Here is a 12,145-nt window from a genome sequence, read left to right as displayed (position 1 = left end):
ACATCTATTTATTGTATGTGCAGGCACCATACTTTGTGCTTTAAAATGTTCATGTCAATTATTCTTATACCCCTGTGAGACAGATGGCTGCAATACATTTTCAGATAAAGATCCTGAGGATTAGAGGGTTAAATAATTTTGCCAAATTCACATAGCCAGTAAGTGCCAAGGCTAAGACTGAACCCAGAATTCTAAAGCTGATAACCTTCCTGCAATTCTGGTTCTCCAAACATTTACTTATTGATACTAAGGTCTCGATAACTAAACAAAACCGATCAGAGAACATTAATAATAACACTGATCAAGTACTCTCTATATGTCAGGCACTGTTCTAAGTGTTTACAAGCATTACTTTATTTAATCTCACAATAACCCAATAAGGAGGTATTATCGATGTTTTACCGATAAGTCCCCTAAAGCCAAGGAGGCTAAGAAACTTGTCCAAATTTCTAGAGGAGTGTCAAACTGGGATTCAAACCTATGAAAGTTCTGTTCTTCTCCCTCTAAACTCCCTGTGTTCCAGAGGAGTGGGCAACAGTGGTCCACTGGATGATTCCATCCTCTGGCTTGATTTCATCTGGTCCATGAGAAAAGTGCCAACAAATAACATCTCAATTGTTTTCACCTGTGACATCTTAAAAGAAATATGGATATTAAGCCACTCAAATCTGTCTTGCCTCCCTCTACCATTAATTTCTGCCTATTTCTCTTGGGATAATTTTCTATTCTGCTACCACTGGCAGAGTCTAACACATGGCATCATTTGAATATCTGTAGAATCTATTTCCAATTTGTTGTAGTATTTCAAAGGTCAGATTTTTTAACTCCTCTTAAAAACCTTTGGCAACTTGACATTTTCCAAAGAAATGAGTTCTACATTTCTTCACATGGAGATCATATGACCTAGCTGGGATGAATTTGGAGAAGTCTGTTAGTCTCAAAACTAACAGAAGACTGACTAAATGAAAAAAAGAACCCTCTAAAAATCAAGTAAAGGATACCCCAAGGTCAATTTTCCTTTATAATTTTTCAGAAGGGTCAAAAACTACCCTGCTTTGAAATACCAGCTGTCTATGAAACTGTGCAGAGTATCTTCTCAGAATGGACTCCTGATACATGAGAGAACTTCAGAAAAGTATACTTACACCCCCAAATTTAAAAAAAAAAATCCCACTGTAGAATATGTGATAGGCTGAAGTAATGATCCCAATTCTTCATTCCCAAGTAGTTATTAAACATCCATACCCTTGCCTCATAGTCATTAAACTGGACTTTTCCTCCCCTTGAGTTTGAACTTGGACATGTGACTGCTGTGACACAAGCAGAGGCTTAAAATGTGCTCCTGCAGTTGGACATGCCCGCTATTGCTCCAAACTTTTGCTTAAGATATCCAATGATCTAAGGAAGATGAAAGATACGGGGAGCCAACGTAGTCCCAACCCACAGCTTGGAACCAAGCCCAGACTATATCAGCTAGACGCCAGTGAAATTTCCTCCTCTACCTCAAGAGATGACAAAGTGTATTAAATAAGAATCAAGATTAGGATAAAGATATAGATCCTCAGCAGTAGGTTAGGTTCCTGTACAAGCTCAGTGGCACACTTCCTAAATTCAAACCTGAAATCTAGGAAAGTCACAAATCACTACAGATCATGTACCTTGGCTTTGTTTTAGAAGCGTCAACACTGAAACTGTTATGGTGTGAATACCAAGGGTTTACCGACTTTTTGCAGCCTTGTTTCTTTGGTTCATTTATTTATTCTTCCTGGAATTCCTTCTTTGCCTACTGAAACCTTATTTATCCTACAGAAGTTAGTTTGAATGTTGTTTCCTCCATAATGTTGTTCCCAATCTACCCAATTAAATTACTTCTGCTTCTGAAACTTCATAATACAGTAGCCACCCCATATCCACATTTTTGCTTTCTATGGTTTCAGTTATACACGGTCAACCATGATACAAAAATATTAAATGGAGGGCTTCCCTGGTGGCACAGTGGTTGGGGGTCCGCCTGCCGGTGTGGGGGGCGCGGGTTCGTGCCCCGGTCCAGGAGGATCCCGCGTGCCGTGGAGCGGCTGGGCCCGTGGGCCGTGGCCGCTGGGCCTGCGTGTCCGGAGCCTGTGCTCCACGGGGCGGGGAGACACCGGCGGTGAGAGGCCCGCGTACCGCAAAAAAAAAAAAAAATATATATATATATATATATATATATATAAAATGGAAAATTTCAGAATTAAACAATTCCTAAGTTTTAAATTGCATTCTGAGTAGCGTGATGAAATCTCCAGCCTTTGCTCAGTCCTGCCTTGGATACGAATCATCCCTTTGTCCAGTTTATCCAGCTAGGTAGTCACTTAGTAGCCAACTTGGTTATCAGACTGACTGTTGCAGTACATTGCAGTGCTTGTGTTCAAGTAACCCTTATTTTTACTTAAACACATTATTGACTGGAGACGTATTAATTCGTCTTTTGTTACCGGAACGTTATTGACCGAAGACGTATCAATACGTTTTTAGACAGTGGTACAATTAACATAACATGAGAAGTTGTTAGAGCTTAAAATTGATCAAGGGTTCATTATACAACTTATGATTGTCATTATCATTCACATTTTGCTCCGTTAGGTTTTTGTTCCAATCTTGTGTATATTATAAACGTAAAACTTTCAAAAATGATGCATTGCGAAATGTTGAGTGAAGAATTTTTCGGTGAATTTTATGCAGATACTTTCTCTGACTGTCTGAGCGACATATATACTAGTGTCTCAGAAAATGATAGTTCTTCAGAATATAGTTCTGATTCAGATGATGTGAATATTAGACCAACAAAAAGACAAAAAAACCTTAGTGATCTATTCTGATACGGAAAGTGAAAATGAAACTCACAGTGCTAGAGAATGCTCCTTTGCTTCTACAGAAGAGTGGATTGAAGACAGCACTTCATGAAAACTGGAAGAATTTACAGCTGTGTCACGTGTAACTATAGACTGTAATAACCTGCAAAGTGTTAGTGAAATAACAGAATTAATTTTTGGCCAGCCAAAATAAAAATCGCTGGCCAAGTGCAGAAGCAGCGATGCTAGCAATTCGGATCTGCCAAACAGGAGCCTTAAAGTGCTTCCTTTAGGTGAAAAGGTGAAAGTTCTCCACTTAACAAACAAACAAACAAAAATTGTATGCTGATGCTGCTAAGATCTATGGTAAGAAGGAATCTTCTATCCATGAAATTGTGAAGAAGGAAAAAGAAATTCATGTTAGTGTTGCTGTCGCACCTCAAACTGCAGAAGTTATGGCCACACAGTGCATGCTAATTGCTTATTTAAGATGGAAAAGACATTAAATTTGTGGGTGGGACACACAAACAGAAAACATGTTCCAGTTGGTAGTAACATGTGGCACCAGAAAGCAATAGAGCCCACATGAAGACTTCAGCAAGGGATCCCCTAAAATGTGTTAACAGCATTTACTGCAAGTAAGGGATGGTTATAAAGATTCAGGAATAGGTTTGGAAAGAAAAATATAAAAATTACTGGAGAGGCTGCGTCTGCCAATAAAGAAGCCACTGCTGAATTTGTGGCAGCGTTGAAGAAGTTAATTAAGGAGAGAGGCCACATCCACAAAACTTCTATTACTACAGCATATGGCTATAATTTTTCTATTTTATCATTATTGTTGTTCATCTCTTACTGTTGCCTAATTTATAAATTAAACTTTATCAAAGGTATGTATGTATAGGAAAAAGCAGTATATATAGGGTTTGGTACTATCTGGGGTTTCAGGAATCCACTGCAGGTCTTGGAACATATTCCCCGCAGATAAGGGGGGGGGGGATACTGTAGTTGTCTATTCCTATTATTGCACTGCTACAAAGTGTGGCTGTCTGCAAACTGTTGGTTACCAGTCTGTGATCAGACATAGAAAGAAACTGAGAGAAAGCAATTAGGAATTGTTAAGCAATTTGACAGTAGTTTTATGTCTGATATACTTATTTTTTTAAAAATTGGCCTCGTATTTGTCTTTTTTTCCTTTTAGTAATTCATTTTTTTTGTTTTAAAAGTATCGGCCCATGACAGATTCAGAGTTTTGAAAAAATGGTTCTTCAACATAGATATTTTGAGCAACACTGTATTACAGCATACAGCACTTATTTCATTCTATCTAGCACTGTAGTTAACGTACATGTCTTGCCCACTAGCTAGCTTGCCTACCTTCCTTCTTTTATCCACCAAAGCTGACATCACAGTATTTTGGGGGATACAAGCTCCACAGGTAATATTGATAGAAAAGGAGTTGAGATTCTGTAGTCTTACATTTAAACTAAACTTTTAATATTCTCTATGAAAAACAGAGGGTGACTTTGTTTTGTTTAACCCCCGATTATTTTTATTGTAGCCAGTACCCCATGAAGGAAATACATTCTTTACCTTTACTTTGTGACTCATTCTATCAAGACTTCTATGATGTTACACTTACAGAAATAAAAATCCACCTAACATTTGCATAATCATTTTGCAATGAAACATGATATCATTTCATCTTCAAACAAAGCACAGGCAAGTTCATGGTGGCGGCAGACTTATTAATGGACTCAGCACCAAGGCATTGGTGCTAGGCTTTCAGCCTCCTTTTTGCTAGGCTCACTGTTCAGATAAGAACCTTTATAACCAACAGACAACCTGAAACCCCTTTTTAAAATCTGTATGGTGGTCAGAATGTCACCGTAATAAACACAGGCTGAATCACTTGTGATTTGAGGATGATCCAGCCTCATTCAGAGATTAATTATATTTATATACTGGGAGCCTGGCTGTCATTTGGCAGATAAACTCTCAGCAATGCTCAATGCCTGGCTTCTCCTACAGTTCCCCGCCTCAAGCCGTGCTCAAACCCAAGCAGTCCTGCTTTCTTGGCAGACTAGCCAAGGGTAAGAGAAATTGGCAATCCTGAGCTATGCTCTTCTCCTTTGTTGAATATGACCGAAATAAAAGTAACGATACCTAGAATCAACCAGTTTTTATAGCTAAATACTCATTGTGATAGAAACATGAAACACTTTCATAGCACTGTTCCCAAATTATACCAAGTTTCTTTTCGTTCTTTCCTCTATCACCTTCTGTTCTTTCTTAATGTTCTTGTCACTAGCAATGAACAGTGATTAAAGTGGTTGAGAAGAAAGAAAGAAAAGTAATTAAAAAGTCATTTTAGGGTCACAGCATGAACTTTCATTAGAAAATTACAGTCAGGCATATTATTATCTAATTTCCTATTATTCAAGTAGGGAGTTAGGTAGATCAGGTACTTAGAAAAATAAGTGAAACCAAATATGACTTGAGCTCTTTTATAGGAAAATCAAAGATTGGAGCTAGACAGCTGAAAAGCATAACCTCTAAATTTAATCCTCTAATAACAGTGCTTAAGGCAAGTTTTAATATATGGATTTTACTCAAAGACTAGGGGTGAATTTATCAATTATCAAACTATTTTTCCTTAAGATCTTGAAAATTTATGAGGTTTTAAAACCCATTTTGATTTTGGTTAGTCTTTTCTCTATTTTCCTCTCCTTGAAAAAGTTGATTTCATAATTCATAATTTATATAATGCTCCCTGAACATCACCACTTTGTAAAAAGCAAAATAATTTCCTAAATGTACTATATATTAATGATCTAATAAACAGATTTTTAAAAGTCATTCTTTCAGGTACCATGACAGTAGTTACCAAACAAAAATTAGTAATGACTGTAAACAGTAAACGCAATACAGGAATGACTCTTGCAGAGCATTTGTAATCAGGCAAAAGACAGTTTGTGTATTTTATAGGTGTAAGATTGTAAATATTTTAGCTTTATCTAATTATGAGCTTTTTTATATTCTAATACATAAAAGCTACCTTCTCATCTCTTTTTCATTTGCCATTACTTAAGATAAATAATAACCCCTAATTACAAAGTTTGCAAAACCGGGAACCAATACCAAGAATCACCACTAAATTAGGATATTCTGGGACTTCCCTCGTGGCGCAGTGGTTAAGAATCTGCCTGCCAATGCAGGGGACATGGGTTCAAGCCTTGGTCCAGGAAGATCCCACATGCCACAGCCTGTGCGCCACAACTACTGAGCCTGTGCTCTAGAGCCCACACACCACAACTACTGAAGCCAGCACACCTAGAGCCCGTGCTCAGCAACAAGAGAAGGCACCACAATGAGAAGCCCACACACCACAACGAAGAGTAGCCCCTGCTCGCTGCATCTAGAGAAAGCCCGCATGCAGCAATGAAGACCCAACACAGCCAAAAATAAAAAAGTAAATTTATTAAAAAAAAAAAAAAAAAGGACATTCTGTGTTGGAAATCTAATGTACTCCTGACCTGTAAAGAGTTCACTAAGGGGTATAATCCCATTTGCGCTTACTTTCTATCATTTATTTTGTCATTTACTTTCATTTACTTTTTTTTGCTCTATCATTCCTCTCAACAGTGTAAGTTCTATAATACAAGGTACCTTGCCTTTTTGTTCACACTATACCCCCAGAGTTTAGAACAGTGCTTTGCACATAAACTACTCACATAGTTTTTAAATGACTCATCTTATTTGGGGAGAGATAACTTTTAAAGACAATAAAAGCTCCATTATTTTTCACTTTCCTGTAATTAAGTACCAAGGAAAGTGATACATCATGCCTAGGCTTATTTGACTCATGCTAACAGAGCAGTTTATATGCCTTTGAAGCTTTATACTACAGATTTAAATTAATTAAACTTAATGTCTTCAAATCCCCACAAATATTTAAAAGGCAAACTAATTAAGTAAAAACAAGTTGAAAAACAGCTAAGATCTATGAAAAAAAATTATTTCATTTTTCTCATGGACTTCACAGGAGTACATACATGCCATTTCATTAAAATCACATATATTTATATATTCTTGGCTTGTATGATTTTTAAGCACTGTGGAACACTATTATACTTGGTAAACTATAATGTTTTCCATAGTCAAAAAGAGTAACAGCGTTTTAAGAAATCTTAGAAATCACTTCGTTCCCCTATTGATTTTTTTTTTTTTTTTTTTTGCGGTACGCGGGCCTCTCACTATCGTGGCCTCTCCCGTTGCGGAGCACAGGCTCCAGACGCGCAGGCTCAGTGGCCATGGCTCACGGGCCCAGCCGCTTCGCGGCATGTGGGATCTGCCCGGACCGGGGCATGAACCCGTGCTCCCTGCATCGGCAGGCGGACTCTCAACCACTGCTCCACCAGGGAAGCCCCCCTATTGATTTTTATAGATATGAAAACTGAAATCCAAAGTAGCCAAGATCACAAAAACTAGAGTGGACCCAGATCTACTAACTCTCAGCCCAGAGTGAATTTAATGATATCATACTGATAAACAGGAGTGAGAAAGCTGATATAGTACAGAAGATCTTTCTGTATACTACTACAGCTCTTTACCTATACTGGCACTTACTGACCTTTTCTAATTTCTGAACACATTGTAGTGATCTGGTTTGTAAAAAACATATTCAGATTAGCATGGGGCAAACTACTTCTGGTTCTCAGAAAAAGAACATAGGAAGTAGTACTCTTTTACCAATTTATCATTCTCTTTCTACTAAATAGGCCCCTCAGAGTAACCCTGATGGTCCATGATGTTAATTTCGTGCTCACAATGCTGGTATCATCCTAGAGCTCAGTGAGAGCCTCACAAAACAGTTCAACATTTTGGTGTTTCCTACTGCTTCTCGGTAGCTCTTTAATGAACAGTTCTCTTCCTAGCATTGAACTTTTTTTGTTTTTAACTGCTCTATTCTAAGCTGCCTGGTCTGCCATTCCAGTGGCACTTTGAGCACTTTGCTGCTAGGAGAAAGAGAGGTTTAGCCTACCATGCTATGTGTAAGGCTTTCTATCAAGTCTGGGCTTCAGCAGGTAGAACAGATTCTTGAACAGGCCAACCATGAGTGCCTCTATACAATTCCAGATGTCACTGGTTGAAATCCCAAAGCAGAGAGCCAAAAGCAGGGTCGCTATTGTTCAGAACCATATTAAGTAGCTAGGAGGCAGCATTATCATTGCTCCCAACAAAAGCTGGGAAGTTGGAAGAATCCAGAAGATACGTTCCAGAATATTATTGGAGCTTATGGAATTTCTTTGACTGTAAAAGTCTCGCAGAAGTTCCTTTTCATGATATTTTTACTTATTTAGACTTGTTTCCGTGCAAAGAAGGTCAAAGGCAACTTACACTAAAGGGCATACATATAACCATGGATAAAGTATAAATAAAATGTAGAAAACCAGTAGGGTGGTAATTTTATTGGAATAGAAACCATTTCTTCCAATATAATTCCTTTAAACAAACCAATAAAAAATGTTGAAACAGACCTCAGGTTATTTCTCTTTTTATATTAGGGTACTTCATTCAAACATACATGTAGTGATCAAGGCAAAGGATATCAGAGGACTCAGGCCAGGTGGCATGATGGGAGTTGCATGGATTCTGAAAACTATGGTTCAAGATCACAGTTAGGTTCTGCCAGTTTCAGATTAATGTATCTAAGCCTTAGTTTCTTTATCCTTAAAGTGAGGCTAAGATCTACTTCATAAATTGCTTTGAACAGCAAACAAAATAACTATACAAGTATAAATAGGATATGAATTTCACTCTCAAGAAGCTTGCAATCTAGGTAAGAAGAAGACTATAATCTAGAGGGAGAAAGTGATGAATGTCCTAAGAGTTATGATGCCATACTTTGGGAATACAGAAGAAAGAGATTTTCCATCCAGATAGGAACAAGAAGAAAGATCACCTGGAGGGTGATGTGTGGTGTGGGTAGGGTAAGGAGTGTGTCTTTAAAGATGAGTAATATTTAGTATTGAAGGTGAGCAAGCAAAGTCAAGGAGAGAGATGATGGTACACAGCTAACAGCCAGCAGAGACATAAATCACTAATTCTACTTCATAGGATAAAGTTAAGGAACAAAATCAATAGATAACCTACTACAGTTCTATTCAAACCAATATTCAGACCAAGTTAGAGAAAGTGACTTTTCATATCCAATTAATGTAATGACTGATACTATGGGTTGGAAGAGATAAAAGCCCCACTGAGGACCACTTTATTCTATACTTGTTCTGAGAGAGTAACTGCCTCTAAGGTAAAGCCCTGGAAGTACGCTGCCCTCCCATTACCCCAAGCCTTGCCAATGATTCTCGCAGAAAGAATGGCTTCAAGCAGAGAATTCAACTGTAGATTTCTGCCTCCAGGTCACCATTTACTTGCCTTTTCCATTCAATCAGGGGCCACCTTAGAGAAAAGGCTCATTCTAATTTCTAATGGAAACAATCTTTGTGGTTCAGTACTCTTTCCAAGCGCAATCACTTGGTTTCATTTTGTTTTTTTGGCAAATGACAGAAGCTTTCAAAACATGTTTGGATGCTGAGAAAGGGGGTTTTTAGTGACTTGTAATCTTTAAAGTACATCTCATCTTTTTAAAATTAAATTAAAGAAACAAAGAAAAGAGTCCTAAGAAAAAAAATGCAAGACATCAGGAAGGATCAAAAGATGGAGGTTAGAATGGAGACAAACAATGAATAAGGTGTAAAATTTAAAGCTCTGCAGCAATTCCAGGCAGCATAAGGGAAATTACTAGAGTTCTCTTTCTCTCTGGTATGTTTTTAAAGGGAAAAAAAGTGATTCTCATGGAAGAGTAACACAGAAAGGAAAGAAGAAAACATCTGGCTGTGGGCCATGATCTACCAGTCACCACCAAAATGAGACTCTCTTTCTGCTTCTCAAAGTCCATTGCTTTTTCCAAGCAAACATAGGGTCTACTTACACGAAGTCAATTATAATGAAGAGATCTAGACAAATAACTCAGACGACAGGGCCAATACGTAAAAGTCAAATTCTACTCTAAAATATTATTGAAACAAAAACTCTGTATAACCAAACTAGCTCTCACATCCTAGCAACAGCTCACTTACCTCAAACAAAACAAAATATAGTAAAATCTAATTATAAAAATTCCTTGCCTTTGTGACTGTGTGTTTTAACTGGTAATGAATCCAAATTTATGCCAATGATATGGACACCCAAGTTCTCATTTTATAAACAAAGAATCTTATAATAGTATCATCCACCTAGGTGGTTGTGAAATAAAGACAACCCTTTTTAATTCTTTTTACACAAAATGTTAATGAGAAAGGAAAGTAACATTTATCATCTGCCTGGAGAAAATTTCTTATGAAAACAACAGTACAAGGGTTTTAGCAGGAAAAAATGCCATGTATCTTAAACCAGAAGTCAAATTTAGTTTTACTTAAATGGTTGTGTCTTTGTTCCAACTTCCAACCACACTTTTTAAAAGGTACATTCAAACTATTAGTTTTCTTGTATACCCAAGTCAAAAAGAAGGGACACCTGAAAACTATCTAGGTACCAAAATAGGGTAAGAAGGCTCTGATCATAGATCAGAGATGATCTTGTAATGTTTCCTTCTTCTGGTGTCTTAGAAAGCAATTTCTAAAGGGAATGCAAGTTTCTTTTTGAGATTATGAAATGTGTTCCTGGTACCTCTAAATTCTTTGTGCTGGGAAACATTTTGTTGAATTCACAGAACATTAAGTCTGTCAAGGGTCCTGCACAGACACAGAGGGTATGGTTGGCAGTCAAATTGGACAACTTTGGGATCTTTTAGTACTTTGCAATTTACTAGTTAAGGACTCTGTCCTGAGAATCACCAGTGATGACAAAGTAGTGAAACAAGGATTTGTTACAGTCATGGTATTGTCTGTAAAAGCTTTAAACTTATGGAATCCTTTTTCTTGAGGGTGGGGGAAGGGGAGAAGGAGGATTAGAGAGGAGGATAAGATTCTTGGTTGAAAAGATAACCTTTTAAAGTAAAGGGGAGATGGAGGAGAAAAATTACACCATATATCAAGAGCATTACTTATTATAATCCACATTCTAAAACTAAGTAAATTGTTTATAAATAATGTCTGGATTTTTCCCTTCCTAGCACATGTAATTCTTAACTCTGTACTTTCTCCCTCAGAATTACTTGTTCTTTGTCTCAAATAATTTCAAAATCACTTTTGGATGTTGATTTTTTTTTTCTTATAAGTAGATGTTATTTTTCAGAGCAGTTTTAGGTTCTCAGCAAAATTTAGCAGAAGGGACAGCATTCCCATATATCTCCCTACTCCCTTTCGAAGCTTCCTCCAGTGTCAATATCCCACATCCGAGTGGTACATTTGTTACAAATGATGAACCTACACTGGCACATCATCATCCCCCAACGTCCATAGTTTATTTTAGGGTCCACTCTTGGTGTTGTTCATTCTGTGGGTTTTGAAAAATATATAATGACATGTAACCACCATTATAGTAGCATACAGAGTAGTTTCACTGCCCTAAAAAAATCCTCTGTGCTTCACGCATTCATTCCTCCCCTCCCAAAGGATGTTGACATTTAAAAAGTAATTTTTGAAGCAATATATGTTTAAGCATAGACAAGACCTCCCAAATTTTTGACAAGTACTAAATTACCCATTCTTTCCCACTTGAAAAACAAAATAAGAAGTGTTCATCAACAGAAGACTAATTAGCGGCAAACAAAATGCTTTCCTAGTAGCAAGCAAAATTAACAAAAAAATTTAGTGTCATCTAAAAGCAAAGAAAATAAGAAACCAAACTGGAAGATAACAGAATGCAATCAGGACTGTCAGAATTTACACTATGTTTTCCCGTCCTTGGATTCCGTTTTGAGTGCCGGTTCTAGCCATAAGGGGCAAACTTTTTTTCCCACCGCAGGTTTTCATTTTTCAACAGCCTCCTGACCTACTATTTTGCACTTGCATACATTTTCAAAAATCCAGTTCTGGGCATGAAACAGAATTAATGCTCAGGTCAGGAACTTTGTCTTTAGAAGATGAAATAATGGCAATGTTGGCAACCCACAGTGGGCAAGAGAAGAAAATTAGGTTCTATTTTTTCCCCTTTTTCTCTCTGCAAAACTTCCTTCCTTATTTGATAAGAAGCAGCTAGCTTAAATTTACCGCAAAGTAAATATGAGCAATTCCCTGGAATGAGACCTTTCACACCGAACGTTACACTGGAATGTGACATCAGCATTCCTTTTCAGACACAGTGTGGTCCCC

At 37.4% G+C, this 12,145-nt stretch overlaps 1 protein-coding gene across 3 annotated transcripts in view; it reads right to left on the bottom strand.

Annotated features, from left to right (window-relative positions):
* The window catches only part of TES (testin LIM domain protein), a 47,718-nt gene that overhangs the window by 34,587 nt on the left and 986 nt on the right, over nt 1-12,145 (bottom strand). The window contains exon 2 of one of the 3 annotated variants that reach the window (XM_073809858.1): nt 2,884-2,994. The exons of the other annotated variants lie outside the window; for them this stretch is intronic. The gene's annotated coding sequence lies outside the window, so the exon portion shown is untranslated. The remainder of the gene's footprint in view (nt 1-2,883; nt 2,995-12,145) is intronic. 3 annotated transcript variants of the gene reach the window in all.

This window comes from Tursiops truncatus, chromosome 9, assembly GCF_011762595.2.
Source record: "Tursiops truncatus isolate mTurTru1 chromosome 9, mTurTru1.mat.Y, whole genome shotgun sequence".
NCBI classification, from domain to species: domain Eukaryota; kingdom Metazoa; phylum Chordata; class Mammalia; order Artiodactyla; family Delphinidae; genus Tursiops; species Tursiops truncatus.
Note: the sequence above shows the minus strand (reverse complement) of the source record. Positions and strands in the feature narration are given on the sequence as shown.